General features: G+C 37.3%; 1 long non-coding RNA gene across 1 annotated transcript; it reads right to left on the reverse strand.

Annotated features, from left to right (window-relative positions):
• Positions 1–342: 342 nt before the first annotated feature.
• On the reverse strand, positions 343–19,247 carry LOC127502974 (uncharacterized). The gene is made up of 5 exons (XR_007926975.1): positions 19,109–19,247; positions 18,845–18,960; positions 17,170–17,290; positions 841–1,016; positions 343–506 (listed from the first exon to the last, which is right to left on the reverse strand). It is a non-coding gene; the product is annotated as an uncharacterized LOC127502974 (long non-coding RNA).
• Between the last annotated feature and the right edge of the window lie 407 nt (positions 19,248–19,654).

Genomic DNA, 19,654 nt, shown 5'->3' on the forward strand with positions numbered 1-19,654 from the left:
TCTGTTTCTCCTCCAGATGCGTGCTAAGGACCAATAGACAGGAGAAGTCTTCTCATCTAATTGTAGTCAATAACAAGTGAGGAATGTTTCTCCAGTTTTTGAAGTTTTTCTTCAAAAGCTCACAGGATCTGTTGAGGGAATGTAGAACATCACTTTAGGGCTGCAGTAATCTGGCCTCATGGGCCAGAGGGGAGAAAACATTCCAGAAATTTTTCCCAGTGACAATGATAATGACCCTGAGATTGAAATTTGTGTACAGGTACACACTGTTCAGGGACTCTCTGATATCTCATATAATCCTGCATGAAATGGCCAAGGAAAACCCCTCTGTTGACTGTAAACGATACCTTCTTCTGGTAGATATGACTGTTTCGATTGGTTGTACTGCCAGAATGTTCTGCCGGGAAAGGATTTGTGTGTACAATTAAAATCTTACCAGATTGTAGCACTGCACCAACCAACAAGAGCCTGAAGAATCGGATCAAACGGATCATACGGATCAAAACCTAACGTGTAAAAAACAGTATCAGTCAGATATGCCTTTTTTTAAGACTTGCCAGGTTTTTTCAGCTTTTTCATTGTTCTGTGTGTGTTTCAGCCCTGTTTTCACTTTCTCAGCCTTTGAATTGTTACAAAGAGATTCATTCTCAGATAATTATTTTTACCTACATAGATGTTTTGTTATTTGAAGAAACATCTAAGGAGATGTGAAATCCCAGGCTTAAGTTAAACATGCAAACGCTGCATTCCAGCAAAGGCGGACAGTCCCATACGAATTAATTTCAACACCTGATCTTGTTCTGTTGAAACAGCTTGGACCCTCATATCATACATACTTACAGTTGTACTCCCGTTTGAGACCAGTGGGTGCCTCTTTAATCTGTGACCTCGCCATAGACCTCATGTAAGTTCGTTGACTCCCTCTCTTCCTTTTTCTCCAGGCATTCAGACGAGTCTCTGTGCGAGTGTCAGGTCATGTATACCTCAGTTGCTCCGTGGGCAAGACAAGCAGATCCCTGTTGACACATGCAGTAGTCAATGTATTCAAGCTGACAGTCTAATGTGCTGGATTAATGTGTGCGCTGGGAGAGATGGATGGATGGGTGAATGCTTGTGGTGTATAAATGTAAAGATTTTGTCTCCAGTCCCCCATCTTCTTGCATACTTTCTCGGGTCCTTTTGAAGTGTCTTTGATAGTAACATTTACATTTTAAACCAAATCATGGTACACATTACAGATTTGGCTTTTACAAACATTTATTTTTTTATTTATTCATTCACATCCTGTCGGCCATTTACCCCAGGAACATTCAGGTGTAACATACAGAATGAGTTTCTTGTTTGTCTTCCAACGGCTACAGATTTCTTAAGAGGATTTGTCAAGAGCGCAGCTTTACTGCTGGCCAAGGTTTCTCTCAGCGGTGACGTCTGACCCAAACGTTCAACGATGCAAGATTTTGCGAAGGTGGCAGAATCATGCCTTTGATTTCACTCTCCCCTGCAGGCTGTGAGAGCTTCATATTTGGTCTCAGGTCAGTGAGTGGAGGGAACAAGTCTCCCCTTTGTGCCTGGGTGCAGCTTTGAACCGTCTCATACTCCTACAGACAGTGCCAGAGCAAAGGAGGTGCCAGTCACCCTGACCCGTCTGGCTGAATAAAGCGATGACCACATGCCAAGCGGGATTTCCAAACATCATATTAATGGAAAACATTGGCTCTTAAAAGCTTTAGCGCAGTCCTGAAAAGCAGCACTTAGAAACACCATAAACCAGAACTACAAAATGCAACATAAAATGGATTTATGAGACTGATCAAATGTTTACAATTTATAAAGAATATTTATATAAAAATTAAAAATGGAATAAAAATGTTGTAAGCTCAAAATGATATGATCTTTCCATAGACCTCACTGTTGGAGGTTTTCCTTGATAGTTTGGAGACCTTAAGGAGCAGGGAGGATACCCGGCTACATTACTCTCTTAGTAAGAACTGGCTGCAATTCAGCATCTCACACACCAGGAAACAGCTTCAAAGACTTGAGCTTACACTGAAAGAACTGAGGTAAGTGCATTATAAGCCTCACTGAAGAATCACTGTGTCAAAATAGCAGGATAATGGGCCATTAAAACTTCCTCCCTCTATTAAAACATAAATTTGGTGACCTCGAAGCATTAATATTCTAAAGTCTTGACGTTACCAAAAGGAGGGAAAACTTGGAAGCCCGTTTTCACCTCAGAATAAAAAATAAATAAATAAACAAAAAGATAACCATGACTTTATATCTCACATATGCAAATGTATTTAATATCTCCCAGTTGTGACTTAATATCTCACTATATGACTATATTTCGCAATTGCAACTTTTTCTCGTAATTGTGACTCACCCCCGGTTTCACAGACAAGGCTTAAGGCTATAGTCCCAGACTAAAATGTATGCTTGAGCTGTTTTAACTGAAAGCAACTTGCATTTAAAACTATCTTAAAATATGTCAGTGCCATTGTTTTGTCTCAAGATGCACACCAGTAATGTTTTGTTTTTTCTAAGGAACATTTATAAAAGCTACTTAAAGGGGTGGTTCATTGCGATTTCACTTTTTTAACTTTAGTTAGTGTGTAATGTTGCTGCTTGAGCATAAACAGTATCTGCAAAGTTACAATTCAAGATATTGAATTCCGTTGAATATTGAGTTACAAACGGAGATATTGCCTTTTAAAGTTATGGCAGTTTAATGCCTACAATTACGACCGGTTTGGACTACAACGAGCTTCTTCCTGGGTTAGTGACATCATAAATCCTGCAATTAACATAAACCTTGCCCCCGGGAACACGCAACAAAGTGGATGAGGCCATGTCGCGCGGCAATACAGAAGACGGCTTCCAGAATCTACACAAGTTCAATGCTGAATTTGCACAAAGGTTATTACTGAAAGATGAAGCAGTTCCCACTTTAAAAGCAGAAGCTGTTTATGGGCCCCAACCTGTAAGCATGATTTATTGTTTGTACATGTCTTTTAAATATCTATTTTTTGGTTGCATCAAGGATGAAAACAAAGACCAACGCGGTTTGGCTTCGCTTGCCAGTTAGCTAAATTCTATTTCATACTTCTCCAACAAACGCCAACAACAAACTTATATGTTCATAGACAAACAGTTGTTCATGCTATAAATTAAACAATACCTTTACAAAAATGCTACTACTCAGTCATGTATTCAGCTACATTAAAGCTTTAATCAGGATAAAATTGTATATTGAAAGCTAACATAAACAGCAGTAACATTTACAAGTGACAGCATATCTAAACGCTTTGACACAAGTACAAATGGAAATACTTTTTTTTAACCATTCAGAAACGTCTTTTAAAAACCGTGCTTGCAGAGGTTCTGCTTGACGCTCATCATCATTACTGCTATCTGGGTCTGATTTGGGCTCAATTTGATACAGCAATATAGACGCCATTATTTACATTTTCACTGAAGCACATGCAACATCTAATGGTAAGGGGCGTGGCGTTTCCGGATGCTTCAGCGAATCACAGTACACTGGGCCAGCTAACCAATCTGAGCACCTTGCATATTTCGGAGGGAGTGGTATCATAGAATCAAATGACAATGGAGACAAATGACAATGGAGACAGCGGTCTAGAATAAAGGTAAAATATGTGAAAAATACAGTTTTTTTAAAAAAACGAAGTATTAAGTCATGTTAAACTGCACCCCATAAACACAATCAAGCCTAGAAAAGCCCTGTCTGTGAAACCAAGCCTTAATGTCGCAATTGTGACTTTATATCTCACAATGTGACTTTGCTTCTCATGAAAGACTTTATATCTCTCAATAGTGAATTTATATTTCTCATTGACATTATTTCTTATTTTACACTTCATCTTATAATTAATTGCGATCGGCTTTTATTTAGAAGACGGGACTTATTCAGCTATACTGCACATTGCAGTTTCTCCCATTCATAGTAATATAAGTAAACTGTCTTGATATTTATACAGTTTTTGTCGATACACAGTGTCAGAAGGTCTGAGATTTCCAGATTTAAGTAGAGTTTTAAATCCCAGATTTTTCAATGTGGTCTCAATCAATTAGCGGTAGGAACATGATATTAGGACCATGTTGTTAAAAGCCTAACCGATTAAGAAATTGTGCTATAATTATGCATGATTGCTTTTCATTAGCATCACAGTTCAGAACAGTCAGTACGCTTTTCCTGACCTTTTTTTCTGCACAGAGAACACTTACATAATCAGCTGCAATTGACTTTTTCAGTATATCACTATTTCCTGCCACGGTTATGACTTCCATTGTGGGAATCTTAATAATGCATAGAGCCTTTAAGCATTTTTTTTATTAACTAGAGATGATGTTTATGAGCAGTGTGTGCTTTCACACAGAGTTTTCTCCTGTCAGGTGTCAGTCACTCCCACTGGCACCTCAACGAGCTGTTAATGCCGCAGTTGAACTGATTGGACCGGGGACCTTTCAACAGCCCTCAGCCCCACCATGGTGGTGATGTTTTTATGTTTTGTAGGGTTTCATATGTCAAACACTTTAGTAGCACCTTTTCGGGACCGTACCACATCATGTGGAAGGGACACTGTTTGGTACGCTGTGTATACAAAGAATCGCCTTGTTGTTGCCCCTACATTTTATTACTTCTTGCTGTTTACACTGCATTCTTTACCTTCTTGTGGTGTTGATGGGATATACTTGAAAGCACTGGGGTACACTATAAAAGCACTGGTTTCCTTCTCATGCAATCCCAACGGTTTCCTGTGTTAGCTTTCAGTACGTAAGTGGCATTTGTGTGTGAGCTTATAGATCAGTTCAGTTTCCTGCACTTTTATTTATTCACAGACTAGGTCTGTCAAGCATCAAAATGATATAACAGAAACTATAAAGGTTTATTAATCATTCTTATTCTATGAGAAATGGGAAGTCCACACCACAACTATAATGATAACGACAACGAAGAACAGTATCGTTGGAATTACTTTTAGAAGGGTTTTTTCCCAGCTGATAAATGATAAAAACATTGACAGCCAATCAGAATCCACCCGACTATAAAGAGCTTGAGCATTTAAATGACAGGCATCATAACTGCAGTGCAAGCCTATAATAAACAAATTTATTGTTTGTTGATTTGGACGCTAATATAGTTATTCTTGGTGTGAGTGGGCTTTAATGATAAAAATAACTGTAAAAGTTAATTAATCATTCTAATGTATGAGAATAGAGAAGTGCACAACACAACTATAACAATGATAAAGACACAGAGGAATTATATCGTTTGAATCATTTTTTAGAGTGATTTTTTTTTTTTTTTTTCAGCTGATGAAAACATAAACATAGACAGCCTATTAGAATCCACTTGACTTAAAGGCACAATATGTAATTTTCACCGCTAGAGGTTGCTTATTTAAAACAAAGGTGTAGCTTTTCCTTCATGGTCTGCACTGATGCTTCATGCCTCACTATACCCTTTTTCCCCATTCGGTGCAGATATACTCGAAGAACATTGTCAATGTCAGTGAAAGGGGTAAGTGACATGTGAAGGCCAAGTATGGTAACCCATACTAGGAATGTGTCCTCTGTATTTAACCCATCCAAGTTAGTGCGCACACATTAGGAGCAGTGAGCAGTAAACACACACAAACACTGCAAACCGTGGACACACACACCTGGAGCAGTGGGCAGCCATTATGCTGTGGCACTTGGGGAGCAATAAAGGGTTTGGTGTCTTGCTCAAGGGCACCTCAGCTATTTCCTGCCGGTGCTGGAATCAAAACAGCAACCTTTGGGTTACCCGTCATACTCGCTAACCATTAGGACACGACTGCCCCTGCGGAAAATTGCTGATAAAGACTCCCATCTGATATCAGAAACAGTCAAAAGTTTATCAGTGAACGAAACCTTTGCTAATATCACCAATCAGATATCAAGTACCTGTTGATAAAAAGATGCATTCTTTGAGCATACCCTAAATGACAAATTATCTGGATGGAATTTTGCATACATTACTTACTTCTAATGGAGAAACAAATGAGGGGGTGAGAGGTTAACATTTAAAAAAAAAAAAAAATTACCCCATAATAAGGACCACCCTAACGGACACTGTCCATGTCCTGGTTAAAATTGCTTATTTCTCTGGATTTAAACATTCTTGCATACATTTGGTAATGTAAGTACACAAGTCAACAAAATATATAACATACATCATATGTGGTTTTGGGATATTTTAACTAAAAAATCTTACATATTGTGCCTTTAAGAGCTCATGCATTTAAAGCAGAAGATTACGTAACTGCAGAATGCACTTATAAATAAACAATGTTATTGTGTATTGGTGTGGATGCTAATATAGATATTATCGTTATCTTTATAGTTATGGTTCTTGGTGTGATCAGGTCTTAACACCACAGAGAACTGCGATGTGAGCTAAGAACGCTTCTCTGCACTGCAGTTAGAGTGTTTAGTACTGCAAAGATTTACACCTTGTGAGCCATTTATAAGTAACAGGAATTCTGTACCTTAGTGCGAGTTCCCAAAAAGGAAGCACTCTAACCTGTTTTGTCAGAGGTCATGCTCTGAGTGTTTGTTCATACATCACTTGCTGTCATTCCTCACACAGAATAATTACATTGTTCACAAGGCCTAAACTCTTGCAGTGCCGAACACTCTGGCTGAACTGCAGACATACACTTTCAGCTCACAACTGAAATATTATTTTATTTTATTATGGTTATTATTATTATTTTGCGGGTCCCTGAAGGTCCCTGCACCCCAGTTTGAAAACATATGATTTAGGTTGATATATTGCAGGGGGGTTTTTTTCGTTTATGTGTACTTGATTTTATATATATTTTTCAAAAGATAGACGGACGTTAAGTACATGATCCTCTTTTGAGCCTCATTCACTGTGGTGCCCTTTCAAAGCTGTGGCTGAATGAAACCACAAGCTAATTGTCTGTTACATAACTGTGGGCTGAATAGATGCACACTTTCAAAATCACCATGCTGCTTTATGTGCTAGTGAACCTCCTCATTTAGCAAGTCAAACACATTTCCATGCTGCTCAATCAAAAGAGCAAGATTCATTTGAAGCCAAAGCTCAAAAGTTTCCACCTCAGAGTGGAATCAGATGCTCCTCTGAGCAAAACACTTCAGGTGGGGGACACTCTGCTATGTTATTTTCAAAAGCTAAGAAGCAAAGAGACATCTAATATGTCGAGGGTGGCTCTGAATGTGGCTAACAACATTGGCAGAAGGGCAGGAACCTAAACTAACAAGTCTAGCCTCAGCCGCAAAAGTCAAACACTGGCTAAAATAACATCGCCTAACAGTGCAAAATCAGACACCACGTTTTAGTACCGTGGGGCCCTCTGTTCTCAGATTCACTCATCGAGTCCAATTGACCCACCCGGGCTGGCAGTGAAGGTGATATGTTTAGATGTTAATTTATTAGTGGAAGAGGTCAGTTGTGTATCTGTGGACCTGTGTTGTGCAGAAAGAAAATAAAAGGGAAATATACAACAACACAAGATGGGCCCCTTTGCATATCTGTTGGACAGGGATGAAATGTCTAAGTTCAGGGTTGTTTTTTGAGCACAGTGGCCAACAGAGAGAGGTATTGTGCAGGGAAACCTGGCCAGTCTAAGCAAAAAGCTCAATAAACCCTAATGCTTAGTGCCTGATCAAACAAAAAAGAAAAAAAAAGCAATGCGGTACAATATGGTACACTTTCATAATGACATTGAATCAATAATGAAAATGATTTTTGGGTCAATGTCCTAATCATGTATTAAAATATATGTTAAAAATGCAATTCATTCATGCAATGAGTTGAATACACCATACAATGAGCATATTTTTATTTTCTTAAATGTATAAAAAAAAATGTGAGGCCTGCATTGCCAGCAAGACAATTTAACACTTTCAATGCCCAGAAAGGTACTAAAGACGTATTTAAAACAGTTCATGTGACTACAGTGGTTCAACCTTAATGTTATAAAGTGACAAGAATACTTTTTTGCGCCAAAACCCCCCAAAATAACAGCTTTATTCAACAATATTTAGTGATGGGCGATCATGAAGCAGTGTTTTGAAATCACCCATCACTAAATATTGTTGAATAAAGTCGTTACTTTGGGGGGGCGGGTTTTGGCGCACAAAAAGTATTCTCGTCGCTTCATAACATTAAGGTTGAACCACTGCAGTCACACGAACTGTTTTAAATACGTCTTTAGTAGCTTTCTGGCCATTGAAAGTGTTGTCTTGCTGGCAATGCAGGACCCACTGAGCCATCAGATTTTATGAAAAATATCTTAATTTGTGTTCTGAAGGTGAACGAAGGTCTTACGGGTGTGGAACGACATGAGGGTGAGTAATTAATGACAGAATTTTCATTTTTGGGCAAACTAACCCTTTAAGTAGCATTTTTTTATTATAATTTTATTTTTTTTCATTCTTCAGAAACATTTGTGCACTAGTCATACTGTTTACTTCACATTTTGTTGCCCCCACAGCTGGTGGGACAGTTTTTGAAATGAGAATTTGCGGAATGGAGTAACAGATCCTTCGATATACCCGCAGGAACTCTTTGTAATGGAGTTTCCCCAACACTGTGGCACGTTGAGAACGAAGACGATGAGGATGAGCATGTGGATTGATGGTATTCCAAAGCAGCACTTGAAAGAGCAAAATTTGCAAGCGACGTGTTTCCTTTTTACCAAAGCCAACTCATTAAGACAGACTGAGCTTCCAGGAAGAGAGAGTTTATGGAAGACTGTTTGCTCCTCAATACAGTCTCCTTGATCCCTACTCTATCAAACAACACACATTAGTGGCATCTCAGGGGAGTTTTCCAACTGGTGAGAATTCTGGTGTGGTGAATGATAAGCAAGATCTAAACATTTGCCATGTGGATCTTTCCTACTGTCTCTGGAATCTCTTTTGATGACAGTGTTGTTTCTGGCCAAGCATTTGAGTAGAGGTGTTTATATTTTCCAAAATGACCTCTCTGTTTCATCTCTGTGTACATGCTTCATCACACCCTCACTATTAGAGAGACTCCAGTTACAGTTTCATCACACAAAGATTTATTTATTTTTTTACTGTGACCTGTGTCATTTGTGACAGATCTCTTGTCCAAGTTCTGAAGATAAAGAGACAGAAAAGTATTTCATTACATTTTAAGCCAAATATGTGTGTGAAGAGAAGAGAGTCAACAAAATTCCAGCACAAATTATGCATACATTTACTAAAATAGAATATTTTATTCCTTAGATGTTGCTTCGTGCCATTTAAATCTGATAATGCTGAAGATGAGGGGAAAATAATGATGGTGTCTTTTAGTAACAATGTAAATAATAATTAAAAATAGCTAATTGCATTTCTTCCAGGTTATGAATGGTACAGATTTTTTATTTTTTAATATTTAATATTAATAAACTATTTAATTTTTACCAATATTCTCAAATATCAGGCACCAGATGTGTATACTCGGGCATCAACCAATTAAAAACACTTTTCTCTTTGTTACAACTGGGTGAGTTAAAGTCTAATCTGGTTAACCATGTTGAATCAGGTCATAGATATACATAAAGTCAACAAATCCCAATGTTATGGGGTATAAAAGGTCTTTATTTGTGCACGTCATGTAATATCTATGGTCTTGCACCCACTTTATGGGTTGTTGTGTATCCCTTTCTGAGCTCTCTGCTTGAAATATTGCATTGCAAAGGGGGGGTGAGATCTGCTTCAGGAGGAATTTGGAATCTGACCTTCGGAGAGGTGAACTGGATACTGTTTCAGACAGTGTATAATCCTTTCACCTTAATGTCTGAAGTGTGTATAAGTCCCAGGAAGGCCAGTTTGGCTGGAACAACATACATTTAAAATGCTATATTTTTTGTTAGCCTGAATAAGTATAGTTGTGGTGTAATTCTTATTCCCAAATATTTCTCAATTTTACAAAAAGGTACATTGTTTGTATCATCTTTCTGATACAGTATGTCACTAAATTGTTCTCTTTTTTTTTCTTTACAGACATGTGTAACACTTTTTATTCAGCCACACATTGATGGCAGAAGCTTTCTTGTGCTGCCAAGAGGATTCCCTCCATTCCACTCATGCTTTGCATGTTTTTATAATTCCCAATGTTAATGGATAGGGGCAGCAATAGGCTCAAAGGGCAAGGATTTGTTGGTGTTTAAGTTTAAGTTAACTCTAATAACAATGCTTGGGCTTTGCTACTAATTAGATACAAGTAGTTCATATGGCACACTGGCCTCAAAAGTAATGGTTTTATAGGACATTGCAAAAATATATGCTACTGTTCAAAGGTTTAAGGTCAGTAAGATTTTTTGGCAACACTTTAGTATGGGGAACAATTCTCACTTTTAACTAGTTGCTTATTAGCTTGGATTTTGGCTGTTTATTAGTACTTATAAAGCACATATTAATGCCTTATTCTGCATGACCATATGCTACATCCCTAAATCCTACCCCATACCTAAACTTAAACGCTACAACAATTACCTTACTAATAATAAGCAGTAAATTAAAGGATTAATTCACTTTGATGACAAATCGGTGTATATGACTTTCTTGTTTCTGACGAAGACAATCAGAGAAATATTAATAAATATCCTGACGCATCCGAGCTTTATAATGGCAGTGATAGGGCTCAATGAGTATGAGCTGAATAAAGTGCTTCCATCCACATCCATCGATCATAAATATGTGCTTCACACAGCTCCGGAGTGTTAATAAAGGCCTTCTGAAGCAAAACGATGCGTTTGTGTAAAATAAATATCCATATTTAACAAGTTATGAAGTCGAATATCGAGCTTCCGCTAGACCGCATTCCGTATACAAGTTACGAAGAAAGTGTAAACTGGTGTCGCGTCAATTACACTTTTTCCGTTAGTTTAATAGGGAAGGCGCATGACATAGCATAAGCTTTGTGAACTGCAAGAGGTTTACACTTTCTGTGTATGTTGAATACGGAAGGCGGTCTGGCGGAAACTCGATATTCGACTTCACAACTTCTTTAAATATGGATATTTATTTTACACAAACGCATCGTTTCGCTTCAGAAGGCCTTTATTAACAATCCGGAGCTGTGTGTTTTACAACATTTACAGAGAGTGATATCCTGGAGTCGCAATAATTATATCTAGGCTACATTCATAAATCACACACATCATGCCTGTGCGCAGAGGGAGGCCGGCTTTCCACACGCTCTGCCTCTTTTCACAGCATTTTGAGGTTCAGTAGCTCATTCTACATTTTCCACATTAGATGTTTGCAACTCCACAGGGGATTGTAGCCATGCTGAACTGTTCTGGGAAACAAAAATGCTTTTGAGGTTCAGGCTATTAGCACGTAGTAGGCTATGATTGTTCCCATCACTGTATCAGACTAAGCTGCGTTTGTTCTAAGTTGTGTTTACAGTAGGTCCACTTGATAGCTGTTCCATGTCATTGAAGACCCTTAACTTTGAATGGCAGATGTAAATGCTAAAGTCCATGCCAACTCCTTACAATGTATTACAATGAAGTAATGAAACACTCTAACCCTATCCTCTTTATTTATCCTTCAAAACATATGTAAACCTTGGCAGACTCTGTATGAACGTGACCCCCACACAGCTGTACAGGTCTGGCTTCTGTGCTGGTCTATCAGTAGACACTTTACTGTACAAAATAGGTACTTGTAATAACTTCTTATGATGTATGTGCATATATTACATACATGTACTCAGACACCAGTTCAGAATGAAACCCTTTCTAGCCGTGTGTGGGTCCAAGTTTACGTCTGTGTGTAATCAGAATGGAAAGAGCCAACAGCTTCCTCTTTGGCTCTATGAGCGTGTGTGGGAGTTTAGTGTTAGTCAATGTTTGTCCCAGTGTGTGAATTACGTGCATTGCTGTGTTTACATTGCCTCAAACATTTACAAGTAGCCTCAAACATTCTGTCATTATAATATTTTCCCATGCGCCTGTCTGTCTATCTGCCTTGATCACATGAACCTCAATGACAGACATAAAGGAAAATGGCTTGATTGTGCTGCTAAATTGAATCATCCGTCAAAGCTAATTTGAAGTGGTTTGATGTATATTTGTCACAGTGATCAGAAAAGTATGGTCCTCTGACATATCTTGGAGCATATTTGGACTCAAAGCTAAGGAAACATGCACTATTAGTCTATGGATGGTGGCAAAGTTTCTATTTGTGCATAACAGCAGATTTAGTTTTGTTTTTCAGGGTAATTTGTCGAGTATGTTCCAGTGTGAGGCTGCATGTGATCCTTCTCTCCTTTCATGGATAATCAAACAAAGCGGAATTGGGAAACTCTAATTTAAACAATACCAGCAGTAGCTCTTCATCTTTGATGACTGATGGTTCATGTCCTTGTTTGACTTTCAGAATTCTGTGGAAACTCTCAGAGAACATGTGCACACACAAAAAGTACACGTATTTAACAATCCAAACTGATGGAAATGGTTCATGTTCAGTGTATAGTAAAAACTTGCAGAGAGCAAAATTTGCTGACCTTCTCTGCCTTCAAGTGGACCTGGAAAGCCAAGATCAGGCATTCAAGTTGGAAACGAAATACAAACATAGCCAAAACAAATACACAATTGATGGCAAGAAGTCTTCTTTTTTTTTTTTTTCTTTTTTTTTTTCTTAGTGGACTTACTCAACTATTTATGCATGGTGTGGTGTCATAAAAAACTACTTAATATTAATTAAATGTTTGATCAACAGGTAAGTATGTTGAACCAAAACATTTAAAGAAAAGTAATTTCTTGACATTTAAAAGTGTTATATAGCCCACTGAATCATTCTCAGACTTAATGCTGACAACAGTGGAACCACTTGGGAGAGAACTGTCAGGAGACTTATTTCTTAGCACAAAAGAGGACAGTGGTACAAGAGGATTACCAAATCATTGTTATAAGTGTGAAAATATATCAAAAATAACAGAAATTCAAAAACAATGGACTTGTGACAAGGCCCCTGAAATAATCAGGCCTTCATTTTAAGCTTTCATTTTGTGATGAGGGATTTTTTTGCTAGACAAAGAGCAGGAGAAATACCAAGTGAGTGTCTCAGAGCCAGCAAAAGCCATGAAAAGAGTGACTGTTTATCTCACAGAGTAAGACGCAGCCTGCAGAAATGACATGCATGGTTGTTGTTCTCACTGGAACTACCTACTGTAGCCAAAGCACAATAAAGTCAGTTAGCCATTTCCAAAGCCCATATTTACAAAATATAGATTCTGGGAATCAATACTCTGGTCTCATGAGACCAAATCAATCATTTTGGATCTAACAGCATCCAAAATGTTATGCTGTTGCTAGAGGAGGAGTACAGTGAGAAGTGCCTGGTTCCCACAGTAAAGTTCAGTGCTAGTAAAGCTCTTATATAGGGATGTATGAGTGTTGAAGGTGTGAGGGAGTTGTGCTTTATCAATGCTGTCATGAATTCCCACACCACTGTGTAATTTAATACACAAACTTGAAACAGAAGATGTTACCTTTTCCTCATTCCCTGCATTGTTGGGCATTTTTTAAACATGACAAGGAGGATATGCATTCTCCCAAGGTGAAAAACCTTCTGTGGACAATGGACATGTATTGCACTCAATCTTAACACTCTTGAGCGCCTGTGGTGGATTCTGTAGAGACGAGTTGAGCAACAATTTGTCATGAACTTGTACACTCCGTGCCAAGATGTGTCAGCACAGTATATTCAAAATTATGGAGGGCATACTAAGTACTAGAATATTATACATTTGTTGAATTAAATCTGGGGTGTACTCATTTCTGCAATCCTTAATTTAAACAAAATTGGCTAATTTACTTATTATTAATGACATATATTTCTTAGTTTTTATTATGTATATGTTTAATACATTTTAGTTTTGCCATCATTCCATGAATTGTATTAGTGATCATAAAGAAAATACATCTTTTGTATTTGTTCAGAGGGGGTGTACTCATTTATGCTGTGCACTGTGTGTATATATATATATATATATATATATATATATATATGTATGTGTGTGTGTGTGTGTGTGTGTGTGTGTGTGTATAAACAATGTATGTTCATTGTTTGTTCATGTTAGTTCACAGTGCATTAACTAATGTTAACAAATACAACTCTTGATTTTAATAATGTATTAGTAAATGTTGAAATTAACAAAGAAACTAAAAAATTTAACTAATGAACCTTATTGTAAAGTGTTACCTATATATATTTGTGCATACAACAGAAGTCAGTGGTAACCAAAACTATTTGGTTACCAACATTCTTCAAAATATCTTCTTTTGTGTTCCACAGGAAAAAAAGAAAGTCATACGGGTTTGGAACAACATGAGTATATGATGACAGATTTTAATACCCTTTTAATTTCCAAAGTAATCTCATAATTGTGATAAAAAAGTGTTAAAAATCCAGCTTGAAATGTTTGCATTACCCAGATGTGTCTTTCGTCTGCTAGGCAGATGAGAACAAGCAAAAAAAAATAAAAGAATACTGCAAAGCCGTGACTCTGGACCTCATCTATTGGAAGTTCTGAACTTTAAGGCTTCTTCTCGCTCTGTCACTTTGGTTTCTGTATGAAATATGACAGTGATGTCATGAGCAGCGAGCCAAAGACTGACTCAGTGCCTGGATCCCCATGAAAAAGGAAGAACAGATGAACTGCTGCTGGGGTAGAATCTCACTGCTTAGCGTGTGGCCCCAGGGCTTGTTGACAATTTGGTGGCCCTTTATGAATCTGGTATGGATTTATTGGTCTGAATGTGTCTGAAATTCTGAAAGTACTCCCAGAGTGATTCTGGTACCACTCAGACTACAGCTGGATCGGTGTGCGGTCGGCATGACTCCCACAAAAATGTGGTGAAGGTTTTAGGACGTTCACACTCTCGTTCGACCTACACAGACTATACAAGGAGGTGCATTAGGAAAATTTGTCGTATTTATAATATTACCTGACAAAGTTCGCCTTCATGTGGCTGATAACACTTAACTGATTTATAATTGTTCCTGTAGCTAAACGGATAGAACATGGCACTATAGCAACACTGACTTCATGGGTTTAATTCACAGGGAACACACTGACTTTTACATATATATTGAATGAAGTTGCTTTGGTTAAAATTGTCTGCCAAATGCAAAAATGTAAAGAGTCAATCAGCATTCTTAGCTCATCTGATATCACACTCCTAAGGCCTTCGTCATGAGTCAAAGGGTGGACTGCGAAAAGCCAAATGGAAACCATTTTCTCTAAGTTTGCGGTAAATGTAATTTGTTGTGAAAAAGCACACTCGCTCGATCATATGAAAATGTGCGGCTGTTTGATGTCAGTATCCTCTGAGGAACTTTGGCACAGTCAGGAAGTAACCCATCTTGTGAAAATACAGTACATTATCGATTCATTACACCAGGGAAACTGTACATAAAGCAGGACAGCCTGCATAATACATACGCAAATCTGCACGTGATTCAAAATGCTGACATATGTGCTATTTGGCCAAACTCCAGTGTTTAGGTTGCTCAAAAAGGTGAATACAAAGAAAGCATATTTTGTGTTTGTTGAATCCACAGAGTTATACAAGTGTTAAAGGGACAGTTCAGCAAAAATGAAAATTCTATTATCATTTAAGGCCCGTTCACACCAAGGATAAGTGGTATAACGATAACTGTAAATGTTTTAGTAAATTTATAAGAATAGGGAAGTCCACACCACAACTAATGATAACAACACAGAACTATATCTTTGGAATGACTTTAATAGAGGGTTTTTTTCCAGCTAATGAACAAAATATTGACATTGATCAGAATCGGTGGATGAAATAACTGCATGCTTAAGGCCCTTTCCCACCAAGAGTGAAAGTAACTACAACAATAAACATATTAAGCTCAAATACTCAAGCTCTTTAAATTCAGGTGGATTTTGATTGGTTGTCAGTGTTTTTATCTTCCATCACCTGGGGGAAAAAAATGTTCTGAAAGTGATTCCAATGTTATAGCCCCTTTTTTGTGTCATTATCATTAAGCACCATTCACACCAAAAATGATGAAAGAAATCTTTTATGGCTGCATTCGAAAGCTTAAAAATGCTGCCTTCGGAGGATGCATTCCAAGGTAGGAATGCATCAAGGCACATCCGAATCCACTGTTAACTTCACTTCCTTTCTACTGAGATACCTTTATCTGATCGACTTTTGAAGGCAACATAAAAAAATTAAGATGGGGTCTGAAAGGTGCAGTTGGGTTGTGTATATATATATATTTTTTTGACAAATATTTCCACTTTTGATGTAATTTCTATTGAGAAATCACTATTGTAGTAAATATTTGGTTAGTTATCACCAAAGCTCTCTCTATTTTGTTGTAGTAGATCATTAAACTGTTATGCCTCTTTAGAAGTCAATCAGTTTCAGTTTCAGCAGATGCTTTGTGTGCAAATGCTGCTTGAAAAGTCATTGCCTGAGGGCAGTTAGGCAACAAGTCAGCTGCCTAAGCTTTTGGACGCAACCAACGTTAGCGTCCACACCAATGCACAATAATGTTCTGTTTTTATAAGGGTGCTATATACTCTGGCTCTTTAACATCATGTGGATACTGATTGGCCGTCAATTTTTATCGTTCATCGGCTGGAAAACAAAACGTTTGGAAACTGATTCCAATGATATAGTTTCTGTGCCGTTATTGTTATAGTTGTGGTTTGGACTCTGATATTCTTTTATAATTAGAATGATTTTTAGAACTATATTTTTATCATTATAGTTATTGTCCTTGGTGTGAACGGGCCTGTGTAACTGTAGTTCTCATAGATTTTGGCCGACTATTAAAACTTTATAGTTATTGCTATAATCATGCTATAATGTGTGAACAGACCTTTATAATAAACAAAACAGTTTTGTCCATTGAATGCTAATATGGTTATCATTTGTGATGTGAACGAGCCTCATGTTGCTCCAATCCTGTATGGCTTTCATTGAAGTCAGAGAGAGAGATAGTCACAATTACCTTTAGTTTATTTTTAAGGTGGAAACCAGCTTTACATTACTTATATGACTGCATAAAAAAAACAATATGCTGATCTTGTCTCTTTCAGATGAAGTAAATCCTGGCACAGGTTACCTGCAGTGGCAGGTTTCAGTCCATGGGCACCATGATGAATACATCCCTGCTCCATGTTGGCAGATGAGCTGTAAATTTGCAGTCGAGTCTCATACGCCACTCGAGGTATCATCTTACCTCCCTGCAGAGAGAAGAAAGACTGGCCAGCCTGTCAGGATCTGGAATCCCAGCCCTGTCAATCTTCCCACACACAGCAAATACTGGCTGAAAAACAATGACTGTTTTCCTACCATCAGTGCTGTTTTTCCAGCACTTCCTTTTCTAATTTCATCACACAGAGTTATATTGTCTGGTCTTAGCTTGAATATACAGTATATATTGAAATGTGCAGTAAGTTGTATGGTTTTGGAGAGTTGCTCTGAGAGTTTTCAAATGTCTTTGAGACCGCATTCGCAATAATAAGTCAAAACAGATTTAATTAAAGACCAGGGATCACATTTGTAAAAACCTGTCTTGACTCATGCCTTTTGTTTTACCTTCTTAAGAGGATAGTTTACTTCAGAAATGAATGAACTGTATTTTTCCAAATCCACATGAACTTGCTTGTGGAACACAAAAGAATATTCTTAATATTCTGGTCACTCTTTTCAATATTATAAAAAAGAAAAAAGGACCAGGGTTGCCAAGTCCAAAAATGAAAAAAAAGCACCATAAGTCTCATAAAAGTGGTCTATGCCATGCATATGTGCTATATTTATGTTGCAGTATAAATCTTCTAAAGTCATATGACAACTGTGTTAGAGAAATAGACAGAAGTTAAGAGTCATGAACAAATCACTCTGTTGGGTCGATCTTTTAAATTTTAGTTCATAGATCTGGGCTGTATGATTTATGATACTTTACATAGTAATGTAAAGTACAGTTTTTGAACAATATGTGTGAAGGAGAGTTATATTTTTTATTCTGCACTGAATGAACTCTTCATAATCATGTTCACATGAAGGTCTAAAGAAAAAGACTGCATCAAGAGGGCTACATGAAATCCAAACAGCCATTGGGCCAATCAGGATGACATTTGAAGTAAAAACTGCCCTTATTGCTTTCCAATTACATGCTTGATATATGAACACAACATTGTCAGTAATATGACACACATACAGAATATATATGTATGGAAACAAATTGGAAAAATTAACCCTGACTGAATATGGCTTTTTTTGTTTGGTTTATGTTTGTTTTGAATTTTGGTTGCTTTTGTTAGGAAACTGTGCGATAAGTTTGAACTTTGAGTGGACATTGTAGAAAAAAAGTAGATAATTGAATTGACCATAAAGTGTATTTATTCTAAGCTAGGTCAGGTGTAATGTCAGGTTAACCAAGCAGAATGAGTTCAGAGGTCAAAGTTTATATTAGGGTTAGTAGGGTCAGAGAGTATCTGAAGACACAAAAGATATCTGGTTAAACTACCACTAATGCTAATTTGAGGTTTGAATTCCCTTGTTCAAACTAATTTCAATATGTACAAAAATGAAGGTTACGCCACAGAAGAACGTTAGAGAATTGAGTTGTGACAGACAGCTAATAAATAACAGCTCAGCCACATACACTTGAGTTTTCACAGCTTCATATCGCCATCTGGTGGTTGCTTGAAATGTAGTGTTTTGGAATTGAAAGCCGCCCAGAAGATATTCAAAATTAACTATCCTCGATCAGTTTGTGTTAGTTTTGGACTTACTGTATACCATCCAGCATATATCTTCCCTTTGGCAAGAAAAAAAGCCAGATGAAAGATGAATGTAAGATGAATTCTTTTGTGAATGTAAATCCTGTAAGTCAGCACAAGGAAACAACCTGTAAATGAGTGAATATATTACTCTCTCTGATGTATAATATAAGTATTCAGTTATCTTTATATTTGCTTTTCTTAGCTTTATATGATTTTGTCTAAGTCATGCTAAAAAAAAGTTGCAGCTAATCTTTCATATTTTTGATATCTCACAGCGAAAGCAGGATCCATCAGCCTGATCCCAGGTTTTGTCGTTAGAGGTGAAATGAGAGCCATCGTCCCAAAACCTCAGTGATCTCAACAATCTGATGAAGAGAAGAACAGATGGTAACCTTGTCAAACCCATTCCCATCTTTACTATTCATCTAAGATGTTACATCACAGGTGGAGGTCTGCCTAGTCATGCTAATACATTTACAAAAGATCAGAGATTAGATGTCCATTTAAGGAACAAAATGTTACAAGCCTGAATAGTTTATATATCAAATGTCACCTTCTTCAAAGATTATATCACCATTATATCATCACTTGCAAATATAATATGTGGCTATAACATCTGTAAAATAGAGAAAAATGCACCATGGTTTCTACAAAAAGCACAACTGTTTTCAACACTGATAATAAAAAGGAAATGTTTGCTTCAAATTAGAATATTAGAATGATTTCTGAAGGATCATGTGACACTTGAGCACTGATGCTGAAAATTCAGCTTTGCCGTCACATCAAAATGTATTAAAATAGAAAACAGTTGTTTTAAAT

This window comes from Ctenopharyngodon idella, chromosome 20 (assembly GCF_019924925.1).
Source record: "Ctenopharyngodon idella isolate HZGC_01 chromosome 20, HZGC01, whole genome shotgun sequence".
In the NCBI taxonomy this organism is placed as follows: Eukaryota; Metazoa; Chordata; class Actinopteri; order Cypriniformes; family Xenocyprididae; genus Ctenopharyngodon; species Ctenopharyngodon idella.